General features: G+C 40.9%; 1 long non-coding RNA gene and 1 pseudogene across 1 annotated transcript; both read left to right on the forward strand.

The window, feature by feature from the left end:
- Positions 1-4,791: 4,791 nt before the first annotated feature.
- LOC129839015 (uncharacterized) lies at positions 4,792-10,941 on the forward strand. The gene is made up of 3 exons (XR_008756955.1): positions 4,792-8,042; positions 8,606-8,899; positions 9,100-10,941. It is a non-coding gene; the product is annotated as an uncharacterized LOC129839015 (long non-coding RNA).
- Positions 10,942-11,723: 782 nt separating this feature from the next.
- LOC129839611 (zinc finger protein 271-like) overlaps positions 11,724-22,790 on the forward strand; it is an 83,500-nt pseudogene continuing 72,433 nt past the window's right edge.

A 22,790-nucleotide genomic window follows, 5' to 3' on the forward strand; every position in this document is an offset into this window, starting at 1 on the left:
GTCAAGTCAGTGAGTCAACACAGGAAGGAGCAATGGATGGATAGTTCATTTATTTCCAAAGCTGCAATGATGGGACACACACAGTATTGATCAGTAGTGACGGGATATAAATAGCACTCTTTCGTTTTTATTAGCCACTGTGTTTTAAACCCTCTTCTGCCGTCTAATTAGTTATCAGATTTAATTTCATATTTACGGTGTTGTTGTTATTATTCAGCTGGCGGGCTGGTTAAGTTAGCATTAGCCTAGCTAGCTAGCATCTCCGACCATGAGTTCACTAAACTACTCTCCTCCTGCTATAGAAGAGGGGGTCTGCTGGACGGAGAAAGAAGCTCTCGTCAAAGAGGAGGAGGAAGAGAAGGATGTTACAATGCAAAAACAAGTAGAGGGTGAGGCTGTTACAGGGAAAGAAGAAGAGAAAGACGTTACTGTGAAAGAAGAGGCGTTCAGAGTGAAAGAGGAGGAGGATGTTACAGTAAAAGATGAGGAGGATTCAGTTTTTCAAGTGAAAGAGGAGGGGGAGATTACTGTCACATCGGAAGAGGAAGAAGAGAAGGAAACTGGATATCTGGGCCCGATTTCCCAAACACAATTTAAGGCATCCAGTGGTTCTAACGATGAACTTAGCCATAAGATGGTGTTGAGAAACCGGGCCGTGATTACCACTGGTAAGTACTGTCTTAAATACAGAGGTACAAATTCTGCAGGTGTTGAACTGATGTTTGGTGTTAAAGGGGAAATCTGCAATTGCTACATCCATATTTTGACTTTTAAATTATTTATTTATAGCCAATGATTCTTGAAGAATATAACACATGCCTCATAAGCTTAGTTCAACTGTTGTACCCCATCAGAACCCCAAATCAGCTTTTTTTTACTCCAATGTTTAGAAACAATGGAAATCAACAGCCTTAACATGGTTAAAACTATAATGTTGATATCATGGATGGTCAGTCCTTGCATCCATAGATCTGTCTATGAATTTGAGAGTAGTTAAATGTCTCCAGGCCCATCATCATCTTATTACCAAAACAGCTGTGGAATTACAGCTTTGTTATTGTTTCAACTGCAGATTGGTTGATTGATGTTTGGCTTTTTTAAAGGGACAACCTGGTATTTAAACAGCAACAAAATGGCTGCCCAGAGACTTAGTTTGGTTAACAGCTGAGAGATGGGGGCTGGAGAAATGTAACCACTCTCAAATTCATAGAGAGAGCTATTGTAGTAACCGTAACACAACACCTAGCGACCTCGTCAAGAAGTTCAGACATCTTGGCATAACAGTTATAAGGTGTTGGCTTGACAGTCGCTGGACCCAGGTTTGAGTCCAACTCGGGGCTACCCCCCGAATTCACTACACTATGAATACAAGGACTGGCCATGCATGATGTCATAATTATAGTTTAACCAGGTTTCTAGGCTATATAGTATATTCTAGAATTAATCCATGATGTCATAATGATAGTTTAACCAGGTTTCTATGATATATAGTATATTCTAGAATTCATCCATGACGTCATAATGATAGTTTAACCAGGTTTCTAGGATACATAGTATATTCTAGAATTGCCAGTGAAGATTTCCTGTGGAGGCAAATTATTAGAGCTGTTAAGTCATTGTATAATATTCAGCCAATTTTTTATCATGCCTTTACATTAAAGGCAAGACATACCTAGATTCAATTACATTCATGAATTGGTTTGAAACCTTTGTTTTAAACCCTTCTCAAAGTTGGTGCCTTGACGGATTTGTAAAAAATGGTTTGTCATGAAACACTTATTTATTTATTTATTTATTTAAATGTAACCTTTATTTAACTAGGCAAGTCAGTTAAGAACAAATTCTTATTTACAATGACAGCCTACCCCGGACGACGCTAGGCCAATTGTGCACCGCCCTATGGGACTGGGTTTGATCCAGGGTGTCTGTAGTGGCGCCTCAAGCACTGAGATGCAGTGTCCTCTGCGCCACCTGGGAGCCCCAAAATCATGTTCTAGTGCTGTCCCCAACTAAAATACATCTTGGTCAACCAAGAGTCATCTGTTCTTTCTACCAATCGCCCCATGTGTTTTTATAAAATCAAATATATACGTACTGAACTTGTCTGATGCTTTAAGCATTTGGTTTGATTAAATAATTAAGACACACAAATGACTCGAAGTCATAACTAGAGGGAGCCGGTCGTCAACTTAACCTGACCAGAGGGAACCGGTCGTCAACATAACCCGACCGGGGGGGGCCGCGCCCCCCCCCCCCCCCCCCCCCCTTTGCTGCTGGACTTCGTAAATTCTGCCCCCCTGCCGTTCTGCTCCTGAGGTTTTCAGTAATAGACTAATAGACTACAGATAGATAGACTAGTAATTGACTACACCAGCAGTCGGCAACCTTTTCCAGTTGAAGTGCCAATTTATCTGACCATTTCTACCAATCTGTGTGCCAGTTATGATTTTCATATGCACATTTTACTGGAACAGTTTCATTTAATTTATAATAGTATCTTAACTTTTATTGCCATTGCCAACTATGTAAAGATAGCCTACATAAAGCCAACAAATAAAAACATTGCATTCTGCAGGTAGAAAATATCCTGATAAAAATAAATATCCTAGAAATCACATTGGCTGCACATGGCCTGTCTACAACAAACTTGAAACATTGTATCAACTATCAACTGGGTCAGGAAACTCGGAGAGCAAGCTTGCAACATTGTATAAAATATTCTGGGCCCTCAGTTTCCTACTCCAGTGAGTTCTCGACAGACACAGCAGTAGGCTATTTGTGCAAAGGATAAGAAGTAATCAAGTATTTTATGACATTTCCACTGGATCAGAGCATTACATTTTTCCCTTTTATGCTGAGTGGTTATCGAAAGGGGCATTGCTGGAAATATTTTACGAAAATACTTTGAGGAACTATTGTCATTCGCAATTGATACTTAGCCCATAATGTGTAGAGAACTGTTCCTTGATGGATAGGCTATCGTACAAACACAGAGCTATTTTCCTTTATTCAGGACATTTAGAATGACAACCCAATACAGAGTAGCCTAGTGGGATTATTCACAAAATTATCTTTTTATGAAGTGTCATGAGAAAGACATTTTAGTTTCCATGTTTCACCTGAAATGTTAAATGATTTATAATCCTCGGTCAATGTTGTTGTTAGGTGAAGTTATGGGTCCTGCAGTAGGTATATGTTATTGTTAGGTGAAGTTATGGGTCCGACAGTAGGTCTATGTTAGGTGAAGTTATGGGTCCTACAGTAGGTCTATGTTAGGTGAAGTTATGGGTCCTGCAGTAGGTATATGTTATTGTTAGGTGAAGTTATGGGTCCGACAGTAGGTCTATGTTGTTGTTAGGTGAAGCTATGGGGAAATTTGGCAAACAGTGTAGAAAACCTCATTGTCAGGCTGATGGAAAAGTTAGCCAAAGAGAATTTTACTGGTTGAAGTACAAAGCGGTTGATTTACGATGATGACACAAACATTATATTAAGCGGGACATTCAAACGAGCCTTACAATTATAATCCAAAGTAGTGTGAAATGCACTCATAAGCAACCTTATGAATTGGAGGTTGCTCCCCTGAGTTTTCCAACATTCACATTCTGAAAACATTGCGAAAAACTAAAATCTTTGCTCACCATTTTTGCTCCAGGCAGATATACTACATCAATAACTAGTGGTTTTCTCATTACCAGATATACTACATCAATAACTAGTGGTTTCCACATGACCAGATATACTACATCAATAACTAGTGGTTTTCTCATTACCAGATATACTACATCCATAACTAGTGGTTTCCACATTACCAGATACACTACATCCATAACTAGTGGTTTCCTCATTACCAGATATACTACATCCATAACTAGTGGTTTCCACATTACCAGATATACTACATCCATAACTAGTGGTTTTCTCATTACCAGATATACTACATCCATAACTAGTGGTTTCCTCATTAGCAGATACACTACATCCCTAACTAGTGGTTTCCTCATTAGCAGATATACTACATCCATAACTAGCGATTTCCTCATTAGCAGGGAGGAGTTTCTGCAACCAAATTGTGTGTGCATGGACCTCGTGCTGCAATTTTAGCAAACACAGAAAAGTGGCCTATATTGGAGACCGAAAGTAATCTGGCACACTGCTTAGGATTTCAATAACTTTAATAACTTATTTCTGGTTACCACTAATGTGGAAACAAGACAACATATGACTAGTCGCTAACTTGACTGTCTTAATTGTCAAATAATTTAACAGGCATCAATTGTTGTACAACTTCATGGGTATGCTCTGGGCATCACCTTTTACCTCAAATAAACAATGGATTTCTGCTGTTGTGGGCTTTTAACCATCTGTCTGACTTTGTCATGCACACAGGTGAGAGACGGGACTATCGTGGATCCTCTGTGGAGCCTCAACAACATCATGATGCTGACGAGGCAGAGAAGAGTCTCTCCAGATCAGAACTCCTCAAGAAACACCAGCGAGTACACACAGGAGAGAAATCTTACTGCTGCTCTGACTGTGGGAAAAGATTCAACTCTTCAGTAGGCCTTAAAATACATCAAATAATTCACACTGGAGAGAAACCTTATGGCTGTGATCAATGTGGGAAAAGTTTTACTACATCTAGCTATCTAACTATACACAAGAGAACACACTCAGGAGAGAAACCATACAGCTGTAATCAATGTGGGAAGAGTTTTACTCAGCTAAACAGCCTGACAGTACACCAGCGGACACACACAAAAAACAGTATCACTTTTACAGCCTGCTGAAGGCCTGGTGGAATGGTAAACGCCACCCCCGGCTCTACCAGGGGCTTGAGGTGGTCTCCCACAGCTCTGCTGGTGGAATGGTAAATCACTCCAAGCTGCATTAGGTTCAGATCTACCAGGATGGGCCTTTGACAGAGTCTGGATGCAGTCAGGACACCAAATATGCATAAGCAATGTAAAGAGATGGGGAAAGTACATTTGAATCAAATTACCTTCATAAATCAAATGTGTGTCACATACACTTTATTTTTGAGCAGATGTTATTGCGGGTATAGTGAAATGCTTGTGTTCCTAGCTCCAACAGTGCAGTAATATCTAACTAAATGCTTGTGTTCCTAGCTCCAACAGTGCAGTAGTATCTAACTAAATGCTTGTGTTCCTAGCTCCAACAGTGCAGTAGTATCTAACTAAATGCTTGTGTTCCTAGTTCCAACAGTGCAGTAGGGTCTAACTAAATGCTTGTGTTCCTAGTTCCAACAGTGCAGTAGTATCAAACTAAATGCTTGTGTTCCTAGCTCCAACAGTGCAGTAATATTCAACTAATTGCTTGTGTTCCTAGCTCCAACAGTGCAGTAATATTTAACTAAATGCTTGTGTTCCTAGCTCCAACAGTGCAGTAATATATAACTAAATGCTTGTGTTCCTAGCTCCAACAGTGCAGTAGTATGTAACTAAATGCTTGTGTTCCTAGCTCCAACAGTGCAGTAATATCTAACTAAATGCTTGTGTTCCTAGCTCCAACAGTGCAGTAATATCTAACTAAATGCTTGTGTTCCTAGCTCCAACAGTGCAGTAATATCTAACTAAATGCTTGTGTTCCTAGCTCCAACAGAGCAGTAATATCTAACTAAATGCTTGTGTTCCTAGCTCCAACAGTACAGTAATATCTAACAAAATGCTTGTGTTCCTAGCGCCAACAGTGCAGTAATATCTAACAAAATGCTTGTGTTCCTAGCTCCAACAGTGCAGTAATATCTAACTAAATGCTTGTGTTCCTAGCTCCAACAGTGCAGTAATATCTAACTAAATGCTTGTGTTCCTAGCTCCAACAATGCAGTAATATCTAACTAAATGCTTGTGTTCCTAGCTCCAACAATTCCTGTAATATCGAACTAAATGCTTGTGTTCCTAGCTCCAACAGTGATGTAATATCGAACTAAATGCTTGTGTTCCTAACTCAAACAGTGCGGTAATATCTAACAATTTCACAACAAATACCTAATACACACAAATCTAAGTAATGGAATAAGAATATATAAATATATGGACGAGCGATGTCAGAGTGGCAAAGACAGTAGAATAGAATATAATACAGTATATACATATGAGATGAGTAATGCATAGACTAAGATACAGTAGAATATGATAGAATACAGTATATACATATGAGATGAGTAATGCATAGACTAAGATACAGTAGAATATGATAGAATACAGTATATACATATGAGATGAGTAATGCATAGACTAAGATACAGTAGAATATGATAGAATACAGTATATACATATGAGATGAGTAATGCCAGATATGTAACAATGATTTCAAGTCTGTGTATGTAGGCTGTGTTAGTGATGGAAAAACCGCTTCTGTCTCTCGGTCCCAGCTTTGATGCACCTGTACTGACCTCACCTTCTGGATGATAGCGGGCTGAACAGGCAGTGGCACGAATGTAAATAAACATAGATAATGGAACATATTCCCTTTTGCTGACGTGATGAACCGCTATGGGGACATAAATATTTACCATCTGAACCATGTGTGACCTCTCACCTCTCTGGCTGTAGAAGTGTTCTTCCTAACCAGTCCCTCAACAGCTCTCTGACTGAGCTCCACCCTCACTGGGTCTTCAGAGGAGAGGAAGGCTGAGGAGGGATGGAAGGATGAATGGATCAGTCAGTCAATAAAGTGTAGAGCTGCTGTCTGACAAAATCCCTATTATAGTAGTTCATTAAAGTAAATATGGATTTATGACTGCTGAATACCAACTATCAATCACTTAGATCATGTATTTTCAGGTTGAGATACATCCTTGGGACGTCCCTAGCCCGTTGAAGTTGACTTTTAAAATGGCTAAGGTTAGGGTTTAGGGTAGGGATAGCATTGACCATTGTGCATTATTCTGTCTCTTTTACATAGCAGGTGTAAAAGAAACACAGACAAGACAAGTAGGTATGCAGTGCATTATGGTCATTGGAGTTTAAGAAATGGCATCTAATTATTCCAATCTGTGTGTGGGGTTGTTAGAGAAGAATGTGATTGTCAGCCCTACCAATCCAGTCTAGCACCTCATCAGGCTCTGAAAAAGTCTTCATTGATGACGTGTTCCTTCAATTCCAGGGGACAGCAGAGGAACTTCATCGATTCCACTCCTTCATCAATACAAGCAGTGAACATCTGAAATTCACCCTCACCTTTGATGTGCATGAAACAAGTTATCTGGACATTTTGACTAAGTGGGAGGGGGGTGGTTTTAGCACAGACCTATACAGGAAGTCGACGGACAGGAATTCCCTGTTACGCGGAGACAGTTTCCACCCTACACCCCTAAAAAAACAATTGTAATACATGAGTGAAGGAAACATTTAAAATGTAAATTTGTAATTTTAATTTTGTAAATTTAAAACAAAAACATAACTGTTTGTACTTACAACTAAGTTACTAAGTCTTTAACCAGACTGTGTTACCCTGGTGAGTAAAAACTCATGCTTCCTACCCTTTAACTTTTTGTCTGAAAATAAAATGTACATTTTACTGAACTGCGTCCAGTCAGCAGACTAGATGCCGCTTAGGCCGCCCGTTGTGACTCCGTCAAGAATTCAGCAGAGCAAGTTTGTATGAAGGTCTGGTTATTAAATAGGTACGTAGTTCAATAGTAATATCCTTTAAAACGCTCTGGTGACAAACTTTACTGCCCTGTTTCCAGTTGTCCACATGGCTGGGAGAACCTATTCAAGCATGTAAATAGATTTTGAAAATGTAAAAAAATATATATATTATTAGCTTACTAGCTACAGGGCAGGCTAACTCTAATGAGCTAGCTTGTTGGCTAGCTAGCTATCTAACCAACTTCAAATACTGTATAGATAGACAGCTAAGTGAATTAAATATCACCAGCTACCTAACTTCATATTAGCTAGCTGTCTTGATGTATTTATCACTGTGAAAAAATCCAAATGCATTTGTAGGTAGCTAGCTAACAGCCATGGAGGAGGGTGGAAGGATAGCAGCCCCAACTGTCAGTGAGAGAGGAGGTGTTAGAGCCGATTTGGGCATATTTGTATAAAAGACTGAACATACTGAGCTCCATGTACATTTGTGTAAATATATTAAATATTAATGTATATGATGAAATATTAGGTACGTACCTTTATGATTTATTTACCGGATTGAGATATATTCATTTGTTATTAGTGTAACTCAGTTTTTGGCCCCCCCTCTTGCCCATTCATTGTACTGTGTTAATTGTGTTAGTATAAAGGCAGGAAGTTGGGCCTTCGGGGGGGGGAGTCCTTGCTAGATGCGGGAGCGGTATAGTTTTTTGACCATATAGACATACAGACATACATACAGAAAGACAGACAGGTCATATTATATTATGTATTTGCATTTCAAGTAATCTCTGCTTTAAGTTGATTGGAGAATACCTTTTTGTTAGATAAGAAGAATAAACATTTTTTGTTGCACCATATCCCTGGATCTCATTGAATGTTTGGCCGTTTGGAAACGTTAAGTGTGGACTGTATGCGTCCGAAACAACCCCGCTTCAGGCTTGGGCAGTGGCTATGGTAAAGAGGAAAGGAAGCCACTACAGGAGGCTATTCTGGATAGGGCAGGTACTTTAGTGTAGTTCCTGTCCTTAGAAGTGAGGACGGAGATAATAGTAATATAATATTCAGTGTGGTGTAATTTGACTATAATGAAGTGTGTTTCTTGTGAGGTTTTCAGTCCTCAGATAAAGAGCGCTATGAAAGCCAGTCAACATATGAAGAGGTCCCAATGAAGAGCAGTGGTTCTCAGTCCTGGGGACTCAAAGAGGTGCACATTGTTGTTTTTGCCTCAGCACTGCACAGCTGATTCAAATGATCAACTCATCATCAAGCTTCAAGTGGTATTTATGTATTCATTTGTGATGTCATCCTTGATATGATCCTGTTATTGTCACATGCTACACATGTACATATGTGTGTCCATGCATCTATCAATCCAATGTTATCATGATTTGTTATCAGGGATTTTATACTTGTGTAATCCACAATGACCTGGTGATGTAACAGTCTAATAATGACATTGTCTTCCATATTCCTACAGATACCTTGTAACTGGAGATTCCTTCAAAACGATTGCCTACAGTTACCGTGTAGGGCACTGCAAGGTTGGGTGACTTGGGTCATATGGGACTGCCTCCTGGAGGAACTCAGATGTGTGAAGGCTACCTGTGTCCTGCGTAACTTCATGCGGATGGACACGAGGACCAGGAGCGGATCTACAGCTCGCCGCCGTGTCCCAGAGGAGGAGTCTGCTGCTCTACAGGATGTTTCAAGGATGGGGTCCAACAAGAGAGGCAATCCGTGTGCAGAAGATCTTCACCTCCTACTTCTTCAAAGAGGGGGCTGTTCCCTGGCAACACCATAGACTACACTATGCTCAACCAAAGGCTCTTTTAAGAGGGTGCTGTTCCCTGGCAACACCATAGACTACACTATGCTCAACCAAAGGCTCTTTTAAGAGCCATCCACATTGTAATATGAATATTCTTCCATTTACTTAGCTATGTCAACTGCAGTTATTCAATTCCTAGTTTCTCTCCCTTTGATTTCTACTTCTCAGGTGAGTTTTTTTTTCTCAGGTTTTAGAAACTAGAGAGTGTTTTCTATCCAATAGTAATAATAATATGCATATTGTACGAGCAAGAATTGAGTACGAAGCAGTTTAATTTGGGAACGATTTTTTACAAAGTCGAAATGGCGCCCCCCTATTGAGAAAAGGTTTTTAACTACCTTATTTTCTCAATAACAGTCTCTCTCCTTCACTTCACCCCGTCTCCCTAAATCCTTTAGGTTATATCAGCTGTGTCGGTGAACCCCTCCTGCATCTGAACTGGCTACATAGAGGGCACAGCATGATCAGAGTTGAGAGGTCACTTGGTCAGGTCAACAGGAAGAATTATTAAAGAGATGCTTTACATTGAAATACAGACAGAGATGCAGTACTCCCAGAGTTGATGATCCCAGGTCAGTTTATATTATACAGGAAGTATTATTAAAGAGATGCTTAACATTGAAATACAGACAGAGATGCAGTTGTCCCAGAGTTAATGATCCAAGGTCAGTTTTGCATTTCACCTCCTGATTGATGACTAACAATGTTAGAATAAAAAATAAAAACACAAGGCATAAACATGCTCTCTCTCTCTCCATCTGTCTCTCATCTGCAAAGATGTTTTGATGTGATAGAGGATGCCAACGCCCAGTCCCATCATCGCCACCTCACCCGCTTTTAAGATAACAGTGTCTCTCGTCGGCCCAAAGGTTATGTAATTGTGATAAACTGAGAGAATATTTATGTAGCACTCTGATTCATTAATCATGTGCTGCCTTCCCTGCTCATACGTGCTTACCTCTTTCCCTTTCTGTCTTTTACACCTCTCCCGCCATCTCTTCTTTCTTCCTCTGTTTTTATAATTCACAACAGATGTATATTGAAGTACAGATTGAACTTGTATTTATAACACTTGGATAATGAGCTTTTCAATGAAGCGTTTCACATTCTCTACTGGTTGAAATGAAGTGTAATGTGATGAAATACTCCACCTATCCCGTGTTTATCAGATCAATGCAGATGAAGGGCATTAGATGTTGAGATGAACCGGTGTTAAGAGTATTTACATGATGCATAGGAAGTGTAGTGTTCTGTTTTTTAACATTATAGTTCTGTATATATGAATTAACTAGTTAAACCCGGTTTCTAGTCTATTAGCTACAATGTGTAACCATTGATGTCCCAGGACCAAGATTGGTAAACACTGTTGAAGTGTATAATTGTAATACATACATGCAGACACAGCGTCATTTAAAGACTGGAATTTGACACTCCTGGTATTGGATATGACTGAAAAATAATCTCAAAGACATTCATACCTAAACTGCACATTTATTTTTATTTCATTAATGTCATTCAGGCTGTTTTGAAGTTGATACAACTGGCTGTGATAGCAGAGGTTCATAGCTAGATTCTGAACTAATATGTATACCAAACGGTTGGGTCCATACACAGATCAGCTAGATAGCTAGCTACACATCCATGGGCATACAGGGATTTTAATCATCCACTGCACAATAAGCAAGAACAAAGCAAACTACGTGATTTCATCTATCTGCATGGCAAATATCAGCAAGGCAAGCTTACAAAATTGTACATTCAATTTGCAGTAAATTCTTCAGCTAGATAGATTCTATACATCCACTGTTCCCCAAACGACAGCCTGGTTTGCTGGTTGTTTCAGGAGTCCCTAAAACAACCAGAATGACAATTTCATACTCATGTCACAACACCCATAAAGCTAGTCAGCTAGCTGGCTAATGTTAGCTAGTCAGCTAGCTGGCTAATGGTAGCTAGTCAGCTAGTTGGCTAATGTTAGCTAGCCTGCTAGCTGGCTAATGTTAGCTAGTCAGCTAGCTGGCTAATGTTAGCTAGTCAGCTAGCTTGCTAAATCGCGATTTTCATAAATTAACTTTATGATAAAAAAATGCAGAATCGTCTGTCTCTACATTAACTAACATTCCTGTCAACTGTACATGTTTTTGCATGATTCGTTATGACGTTATAATCCCTTTCAATCTAGTATTTCTGTCCACCATATTTGATCCAGTTCAGTTCTGTGTAGGGGTACCCCTCTCTCCTAGTATTTCTGTCCTCTATCTTTGATCCAGTTCAGTTCTGTGTAGGGGTACCCCTCTCCCCTAGTATGTCTCTCCGCCATCTTTGATTCAGTTCTGTGTAGGCGTACCCCTCTCTCCTAGTATGTCTGTCCGCCATCTTTGATCCAGTTCAGTTCTGTGTAGGGGTACCCCTCTCTCCTAGTATTTCTGTCCGCCATCTTTGATCCACTTCAGTTCTGTGTAGGGTTACCCCTCTCTCCTAGTATTTCTGTCCGCCATCTTTGGTCCAGTTCAGTTCTGTGTAGGGGTACCCCTCTCTCCTAGTATTTCTGTCCGCCATCTTTGATCCACTTCAGTTCTGTGTAGGGTTACCCCTCTCTCCTAGTATTTCTGTCCTCCATCTTTGATCCAGTTCAGTTCTGTGTAGGGTTACCTCTCTCTCCCCTAGTATTTCTGTCCGCCATCTTTGTTGAAGAAAGTATAACAGTCACTAGCTCAGCAGTCCTAGTGCAGCCCCGGATAGAAGTTTAAGACGCGATGGAACGGTTGACGAAAATAAGAAATAACATAAAAAATATATTGACTGATATTGATTTATTTAGGGAGGGGGTAATTAATATTTTAGGACTAGCTACGTCCCCGATTCCTACCCTTTAACTTTTTGTCTGAAAATTACATTTACATTTTACTCAACTGCGTTACCCACTCCAGTCAGCAGATAAGGTCTGCGACTTTAAGGCAATGCTGTTAGTGTGACGTATAATCTAGTGGACGAAACGCTTCTTTCAACAGCAGCAACAGACAGTCAGCCACCTCGGTAGCTTGCTAGCCAAAATAGACGAACCAATAAAGCTCTTTAGACGCTTTAGTGTATATTTTCCACTGTATTTTAAAACCACTCATATCGCCTAGTTAGTTATCCGTTTTCATTTCATATTTACGGTATTGTTTTTATTATTCATCAAGCGGGCTGGTTACGTTAGCATTAGGCTAGCTAGCTAACAGCTTCAACCATGAGGTCACTAAGCTACTCTCTTGTTAATGAAGAGAAGGTCTGCTGGACGGAGAGAGAAGATCTGGGGTTGAACATTGTCGTCAAAGAGGAGAAGGAAGAGGAGGATATCACAGTAAAACAAGAAGTAGAGGGTGAGGTTGTTCCGGTAAAAAAAGAAGAGAAAGACGTTACAGTGAAAGAAGAGGAAGACGCGTTCAGATTGAAAGAGGAAGAGGATGTTACAGTAAAAGAAGAGGAGGATGCAGTTTTTGGAGTGAAAGAGGAGGAGGGGGAGATGACTGTCACATTGAAAAAGGAGGAGGAAGAAGAGGAGGAAACTGGATTTCTGGGCTCGGTTTCCCAAACGCATCTTAAGGCATCCGATGGTTCTAAAGATGAACAGGCCCTGATTAACACTAGTAAGTACTGTCTTAAAAACAGACACAAACTGCAGTTGTTGAACTGATGTTTTATTTTTTTTATTTCACCTTTATTTAGGCAGGTGACCATGATGTCATAATGATAGTTTAACCAGGTGACCATGATGTCATAATGATAGTTTAACCAGGTAGGCCATGATGTCATAATGATAGTTTAACCAGGTGACCATGATGTCATAATGATAGTTTAACCAGGTAGGCCAGTTGAGAGAACAAGTTCTCATTTACAACTGCGACCTGGCCATGATAAAGCAAAGCAGTGTGACACAGACAACAACATAGAGTTACACATGGAATAACATGGAATAAACAATAAACAAGCCAATAACACAATAAACAAGTCAATGACACAGTAGAAAAAAAGAAAGTCTATATATAGTGTGTGCAAAAGGCATGAGGTAGGCAATCCATAGTAGCGAATAATTACAATTTAGCAGATTAACACTGGAGTGATAAATGAGCAGATGATGATGTGCAAAAGAGCAGAAAAGTACATGTACAGCTGCAGCGATCGGTTAGCTGCTCAGATAGCTGATGTTTAGAGGTGGTGAGGGAAATATAAGTCTCCAGCTTCAGCGATTTTTGAAATTCGTTCCAGTCACTGGCAGCAGAGAACTTGAAGGATGTGTGTTGTTATAGGGGAAATCTGCAATTACCACATCCATATTTAGATTTTTTAATTATTTATTTATAGCCATTGATTCTTGAAGATTATAACACATGCCTCATGAGCTTAGTTCAACTGTTGTACCCCATCAGAACCCAGAATAAGCTTTTTTTACTCCAATGTTTAGAAACAATGTAAATCAACAAGGTATAGCCTCAAAACATAGTTAAAACTATAATGTTGATATCATGGATGGTCAGTCCTTGCATTCATAGGTCTGTCAATGAATTTGAAAGTAGTTACATTTCTCCAGCCCCATCCATCATCTTATTAGCAAAACAGTGGTGGAATTACAGCTTTGTTATTGGTTGATTGGTTGTTGTGTGTGTTTTTTTAAAGGGACAACTTAGTATTTAAACAGCAACAAAATGGCTGCCCAGAGACTTGGTTTGGTAAACAGCTGAGGGATGGGGGCTGGAGAAATGTAACCACTCTCAAATTCATAGAGAAAGCTATTGTATCAACCGTAATCCAACACCTAGCGACCTCGTCAAGAAGTTCAGACATCTTGGCTTAACAGTTTTAAGGTGTTGGCTTGACAGTCGCTGGACCCAGGTTTGAGTTAAGCTCAGGGCAACCCCCTGAATTCACTACACTATGAATACAAGAACTGGCCATCCATGAGGTCAAAATAATAGTTTAACCAGGTTTCTAGGATATATAGTATATTCTAGAATTCATCCATGATGTCATAATGATAGTTTAATCAGGTTTCTAGGCTATATAGTATATTCTAGAATTCATACATGATGTCATAATGATAGTTTAACCAGGTTTCTAGGATATATAGTATATTCTAGAATTCATCCATGATGTCATAATGATTGTTTAACCAGGTTTCTAGGCTATATAGTACGTTCTAGAATTCATCCATGATGTCATAATGATAGTTTAACCAGGTTTCTAGGCTATATAGTATATTCTACATTTGCCAGTGTAGATTTCCTGTGGGGGTCAAATTGTTAGAGCTGTTGATACATCATTGTATAATATTCAGCATTTATTTTCATGCCATTACATCAATACAGCCCAACCAGAAGAAGAAACAAACTCTTCCCTATCCACCTCCTCCTGCTGGCCTTCATAAAATCTGACGTTGCTGGTAATAGGCTACACAAGTAGCCGGCAACCTACATTTGGAGTGCAAATCTATCTTACCATTTCTACTGATCTGGTGCCAGTTATGATTTTCATATTCACATTTTACTGGAACAGTTTAATTTCATTTATAATAGTATCTCAATCATTGTCTGTGATTAATCTATATGAAAATTATACAAATCCAAAAGTAACTTTTATTGCCATTGCCATTTATGTAAAAACTAGCCTATGTAAAGCCAACAAATAAAAACATTGCAAATAGATATAAATACACTGCTCAAAAAAATAAAGGGAACACTTAAACAACACAATGTAACTCCAAGTCAATCACACTTCTGTGAAATCAAACTCTCCACTTAGGAAGCAACACTGATTGACAATACATTTCACATGCTGTTGTGCAACTGGAATAGACAAAAGGTGGAAATTATAGGCAATTAGCAAGACACCCCCAATAAAGGAGTGATTCTGCAGGTGGTGACCACAGACCACTTCTCAGTTCCTATGCTTCCTGGCTGATGTTTTGGTCACTTTTGAATGCTGGCGGTGCTCTCACTCTAGTGGTAGCATGAGACGGAGTCTACAACCCACACAAGTGGCTCAGGTAGTGCAGCTCATCCAGGATGGCACATCAATGCGAGCTGTGGCATGAAGGTTTGCTGTGTCTGTCAGCGTAGTGTCCAGAGCATGGAGGCGGTACCAGGAGACAGGCCAGTACATCAGGAGACGTGGAGGAGGCCGTAGGAGGGCAACAACCCAGCAGCAGGACCGCTACCTCCGCCTTTGAGCAGGAGGAGCACTGCCAGAGCCCTGCAAAATGACCTCCAGCAGGCCACAAATGTGCATGTGTCAGCATCCGTAAGAAGCATCTCAAGGTCCTGGAGTGGCCTAGCCAGTCTACAGACCTGAACCCAATAGATAATCTTTGGAGGGAGCTGAAAGTCCGTATTGCCCAGCGACAGCCCTGAAACCTGAAGGATCTGGAGAAGGTCTGTATGGAGGAGTGGGCCAAAATCCCTGCTGCAGTGTGTGCAAACCTGGTCAAGAACTACAGGTAACGTATGATCTCTGTAATTGCAAACAAAGGTTTCTGTACCAAATATTAAGTTCTTTTTTTCTGATGTATCAAATACGTATGTCATGCAATAAAATGTAAATTAATTACTTAAAAATCATACAATGTGATTTTCTGGATTTTTGTTTTAGATTCCGTATCTCACAGTTAACGTGTACCTATGATAAAAATTACAGACCTCTACATGCTTTGTAAGTAGGAAATCCTGCAAAATCGGCAGTGTATCAAATACTTGTTCTCCCCACTGTATATACTTGTGAGGGTGAGAAAATGTTTTTGTCTGAATTACAGCTGTAACGACCCTTTGGGAAGAATTAAACTTGGTTAAGCTTCTCTAATGTCCGTGAGTTATTTACTTAGAACCTAACACTATAATTACTATTCCCCGAAGGAGGGAAACAATGTACAACACCTGTTTGGCCCCACCCTTTCCTGGGTCGGTGAAGAGTGGTATTAAATTTAAGGAATAAAACCGCGCCTCACGCTCATCACCTGTGGAAGGCGGGGCTTCCAGCGAGGCGTGGATTTAATAGTATGTTGTACCTAGTTTCCCTCCTTCATGGAACAGCAGTAGTTATCGTCATAACATGTAGATTTAATAGTATGTTGTACCTGGTTTCCATTCTTCATGGAACAGTAGTTATAGTCATAACGTCATATGATGAACTTCAACTTAAATAAGGGATCTTGCTGTGGGACAGTTTTTTTTGTATTCTGAAATGCTCTCGAACTACATATCATTTAGTAGCTCCTTATTCTACGCTGGGAATACAGATTTCATGGGCACAGAAATGCTAAATCATTTCAGAGTTTGCTATATCCAATGTTTTTTAACTGAGTCACCTTGCAATCCAAGATGGTGTCGCAGTATGACGTGTTTGTTGTAAATGTTATGTTTTTTTTGTCACTTTTTGTATATATTGCAAAATATTTCAATCTCTTTTTCCATGTTTAAATTAAATATACCTTTCGGCAACCCGCCTCACCCAATGTGATACGGATCTGCTATTCTATAGATCTAAGCTAGAACCTAGCCATCAGAACCTAGCCATCAGAACCTAGCCATCAGAAGCTAACCAGCTAATGAGGTACTAGCTATTTAGTCATTGTTAGCCACTGCTAGTGGCCTTTAAATGTTTAGCTCAGACACCAGCCGCTTTTAGCCAGTCTGCACAGCGCAATATCAACCCTGAGCATATCGGACTGTTTTTCTCCACTACACCGTATTCCTGCCATAAGCTCTGAACCATTACACCGGATAATCACAGCTAGCTAGCTGCCACTGAGTGGCCCAGCCCCGAAGCTAGCCTTGAGCCAGGCCCATCACCCGGCCTGCTCAGTGGACCCTATGATCACTCGGCTACACAGCTGATGCCTCCCAGACTCTTCACTAAGACGACTAGAAGCCACTACAACACCGGATTCCTGCCGTAAGCTCTGGACCTTTGCACCGGAGTGGCTATAGTGACTAACGCCCTTGTCCCGAAGATAGCACCAGTTAGCCTCGAGCCAGGTGCATCTCCCGTCTAGAAAACAAAATTACTCCAGCTACAAGACCTCTTTTGCCAATTGGCCTGGACCCTTTATCAACACGGAGCCCCGCCGATCCATCACGACTGGTCTGCCGACGTAATTCCGTCCGATGTGCCCTCAACCGGCCTTTGCCAGACGTCGGTGACACCTTGTCCCGAAGCTAGCGCCAGTTAGCCTCGAGCTAGGTGCATCTCCCGGCTAGCATAGTAACGACTACCTAGCGGCTTCCCTGTTTCATATATTCCTGTTAACTGGACCCTATGATCACTTGGCTTCATAGCTGATGCTGCTGGATTGTTCATTAATCACGTGTCTCCATTTTGTTTAACTGTCGGCCCCAGCCTCGTTCGCAGGCCCTGTGTGTAGTTAGCGTCCCACATATCCTAGAGAGGTTTTAACGTCCCACTTGGCTAAAATCCAGAAAAAGTGTTGCACGCCAAATTCAAATATATTACTATAAAAATCAATCTTTCATGAATTCACACATGAAAGACACCAAATTAAAGCTACACATGTTGTGAATCCAGCCAACATGTCTTATTTCAAAAAGGATTCACGGGGAAAGCACACCAAGCAATTATGTTGGCTCAGTACATAGCCACAGAAAAACACAGCCATTTTCCCAGCAAAAGATAGTAGTAACAAAAACCAGAAATAAAGATAAAATGAATCACTAACCATTGAAAATCTTCATCAGATGACACTCATATGACATCATGTTACACAATACATTTATGTTTTGTTCGATAATGTGCATATTTATATCCACAAATCTCGGTTTACATTGGCGCCATGTTCAGAAATGCCTCCAAAATATCCGGAGTAATTACAGAGAGCCACGTCAAATAACAGAAATGCTCATCATAAACTTTGATGAAAGATACATGTTTTACATACAATTAAAGATTCACTGGTTTCCTAATGCAACCGCTGTGTCAGATTTTTTTTTTAACTTTAGGAAAAAGCATACCATGCAATAATCTGAGACGGCGCTCAGAAATACACAACATTTCTCCGCCATGTTGGAGTCAACAGAAATACGAAATTACATCATAAATATTCCCTTACCTTTGATCTTTCATCAGAATGCAGTGCCAGGAATCCTAGTTCCACAAATCGTTGTTTTGTTCGATAATGTCCATTACTAGTGTCCAATTAGCTAATTTTGCTAGCACGTTTAGTTCACGTGTTCAAACGCTGGCGCCGGTCCAGGCGAACTCGGACGAAAACTTCAAAAAGTTATATTCCAGGTCGAATAAACTGGTCAAACTTAGTAGAGAATCAATCTTCAGGATGTTGTTATCATTTATATCCAATAAGGTTTCAACCGGAGAATTCTTTTCAGTCTCTAAAAGTAATGGAACGCAAGACGATATATAATGAGGAAAGCGCGTGACCAGGAAATGGTAATCTGCCAGATCATTGACTCATTCCCCTCCCATCCGGTCCCACACCACATCATAAGCTTCATTCCACGTTCTACTGACTGTGGACATCTAGTGGAAGGCGTATGAAGTGCAAACAGATCCATATATTACAGGGAATTGAATAGGCGATGACTTTAACAACGACCACTCTCAGAATTTTCACTTCCTGTTTGGATTTTTTATCAGGTTTTTGCCTGCCATATGAGTTCTGTTATACTCACAGACATCATTCAAACAGTTTTAGAAACTTCCGAGTGTTTTCTATCCAATAGTGATAATAATATGCATATATTAGCATGTGGGACAGAGTAGGAGGCAGTTCAGTATGGGCACGAAATTCATCCAAAAGTGAAAATGCTGCCCCCTATACCAAAGAAGTTAACTGACCCTCTCTTTTCCCATTCATTGCCATTTTACCTGTTGTCTTAGCTGATTAACTGTTGTTGTCTTAGCCGACGTTGTCTTAGCTAGCACTCCCAATCAACACCTGTGATTACTTTATGCCTCGCTTTGTCTCTCTCTAATGTCAACATGCCTTGTATACTGTTGTTTAGGGTAGTTATCATTGTTTTATTTTACTGCAGAGCCCCTAGTCCCACTCAACATGGCTCAGAGAGCTCTTTCTTCCCATCTCCCACACATGCGGTGACCTCACCTAGCATAACTAGTACCTCCAGTGGTGTAACCTCTCTTATCGTCACTCAATGCCTAGGTTTGCTCTACTGTACCCACACCCTACCATACCCCTGTCATTATGCCTTAAATCTATCCTACCACGTCCAGAAATCTGCTCCTTTCATTCTCTGTTCCCAACGCACTAGACAACCAGTTCTGATAGCCTTTAGCCGTACCCTCATCCTACTCCTCTGTTCCTCGGGTGATGTAGAGGTTATCCCAGGCCCTGCGTGTCTCCAGGCACTCTCATTTGTTGACTTCTGTAATCAAAAAAGCCTTGGTTTCATGCATGATAACATCAGAAGCCTCCTCCCTAAGTTTGTTTTACTCACTGCTTTAGCACACTCCTCCAACCTTGATGTCCTTGCCGTGTCTGAATCCTGGCTTAGGAAGGCAACCAAAAATCCTGACATTTCTATCCTCAAACCACAACATTTTCCATCAAGATAGAACTGTCAAAAAGAGGGGATTTGTAATCTACTGCAGAGATGGCCTGCAAAGAGTTCTGTCATACTTTCCAGGTCCATGCCCAAACGGCTTCTAATTTTAAAAATGAATCTCTCCAGAAAATCGTCTCTCACTGTTGCTGCCTGTTACAGACCCCCCTCAGCTCCCAGCTGTGCCCTGGACACCATATGTGAATTGAATGCCCCCTATCTATCTTCAGAGTTCGTTCTATTAGGTGATCTAACCTGGGATATGCTTAACACCCCGACCGTCCTACAATCCAAGCTAGATGCCCTCAATCTCACACAAATTATCAAGGAACCCACCAGGTACAACCCTAAATCCGTAAACATGGCCACCTCATAGATATTATCCTGACCAACTTGCCCTCCAAATACACCTCTGCTGTTTTCAATCAGGATCTCAGCGATCGTTGCCTGCATCCGTTATGGGTCCGCGGTCAAACGACCACCCCTAATCACTGTCAAACGCTCCCTAAAGCACTTCTGCAAGCAGGCCTTTCTAATCGACCTGGCCCGGGTATCCTGGAAGGATTTTGACCTCATCCCGTCAGTAGAGGATGCCTGGTTGTTCTTTAAAAGTAATTTCCTCACCATCTTAAATAAGCATGCCCCTTTCAAAAAATGTAGAACTAAGAACAGATATAGCCCTTGGTTCACTCCAGACCTGACTGCCCTCGACCAGCACAAAAACATCCTGTGGCGAACTGCAGTAGCATCGAATAGTCCACGCGATATGCATCTTTTCAGAGAAGTCAGGAACCAATACACACAGTGAGTTAGGAAAGCAAAGGCTAGCTTTTTCAAACAGAAATTTGCATCCTGTAGCTCTGTTAAAGGAATTTTAATTCCTGTTTATCAACCAATTCAATTAAAGCACTCTGCCCATAAATAAGAATTTGTAAGATAATTATCAGCATTACATGGACAGAAATCAATCAATCCATCAATAGCGTTTATTCTCGAGAGTACTGAATCATAGTACAATTTACATCAGGTTATATAATAAAAATGATGTCATTGGTTTTAATGTCCAACCTCCTCTCGGATACAATGGCAATACAGTTCGAGTTCTCATTACTGTCTGCCACCCGTTAAACTATCTACAACCAACCCAAGGTCTTTCCCCTCCCTGGGTAGAGACATCATTCTAGCCTGTCTGAAGATAAACCCATTCTTTCTAACAAGGAACACATAACATTCAACATTTATGAGTTATAATTCTAAGTCAAATGTATACATATTTTAGTCATTAAACACAAAAATCCCGTAACAAGCTCTAACTCCAAAAAGTTCTGGGACACTGTAAAGTCCATGGAGAATAAGAGCACCTCATCCCAGCTGCCGACTGCACTGAGGCTAGGAAATACTGTGACCACCGATAACTCCACGATAATTGAGAATTTCAATAAGCATTTCTCTACGGCTGGCCAGACACTCTTAAATAGAACCTGGACCAGCTGGCTACCCCAACCCCGGTCAACAGCTCCCCACCCCCCGCAGCTACTTCCCCAAGCCCCCCCAGCTTCTCCTTCACCCAAATCCAGATAGCTGATGTTCTGAAAGAGCTGCAAAACCTGGACACGTACAAATCAGCTGGGCTAGACAATCTGGACCCTCTCTTTCTAAAATGATGTCTGCCGCCATTGTGGCAACCCCTATTACTAGTCTGTTCAATCTCTCTTTCGTATCATCCGAGATTCCTAAAGATTGGAAAGCTGCCGCGGTCATCCCCCTCTTCAAAAGGTGTGACACTCTAGACCCAAAATGTTACAGACCTATATCCATCCTGCCCTGCCTTTCAAAAGTCTTCGAAAGTCAATTTAACATCCAGATCACTGACCATTTCGAATCCCACTGTACCTTCTCCGCTGTGCAATCCGGTTTCCGAGCTGGTCACAGGTGCACCTCAGCCACGCTCAAGGTACTAAACGATATCATAACCGCCATCGATTAAAGACAGTACTGTGCAGCCGTCTTCATTGACCTGGCCAAGGCTTTTGACACTGTCAATCAACTTATTCTTATCGGCAGACTCAACAGCCGATAATAACAACCAATCAATCAACAACCGATCGCTACCCACACCCGTCCGACTAGCATCACTACTCTGGACGGTTCTGACTTAGAATATGTGGACAACTACAATACCTAGGTTTCTGGTTAGACTATAAACTCTCCTTCCAGAATAATATTTAGCATCTCCAATCCAAAATTAAATCTCGAACCGGCTTCCTATTTCGCAACAAAGCCTCCTTCACTCACGCTGCCAAACATACCCTCGTAAAACTGACTATCCTACCGATCCTTAACTTCGGCGATGTCATTTACAAAATAGACTCCTTCACTCTACTCAGCAAACTGGATGCAGTCTATCACAGTGCCATCCGTTTTGTCACTAAAGCCCCATATACCACCCACCACTGCGACCTGTATGCTCTTGTCGGCTGGCCCTCGCTACATATTCGTCGCCAAACCCACTGTCTCCAGGTCATCTATAAGTCTTTGCTATGCCGCCTTCACTCAGCTCACTGGTCACCATAGCAACACCCACCCATAACACGCACTCCAGGAGGTATATCTCACTGGTCATCCCCAAAGCCAACACCTCCTTTGGCCGCCTTTCCTTACAGTTCTCTGCTGCCAATGACTGGAACGAATTGCAAAAATCGCTGAAGTTGGAGACTTCACTAACTTTAACTCCCTCACTAACTTTAAGAAGCAACTATCTGATCAGCTTAC

The sequence above is a fragment of the Salvelinus fontinalis genome, chromosome 40, assembly GCF_029448725.1.
Source record: "Salvelinus fontinalis isolate EN_2023a chromosome 40, ASM2944872v1, whole genome shotgun sequence".
NCBI classification, from domain to species: Eukaryota; Metazoa; Chordata; class Actinopteri; order Salmoniformes; family Salmonidae; genus Salvelinus; species Salvelinus fontinalis.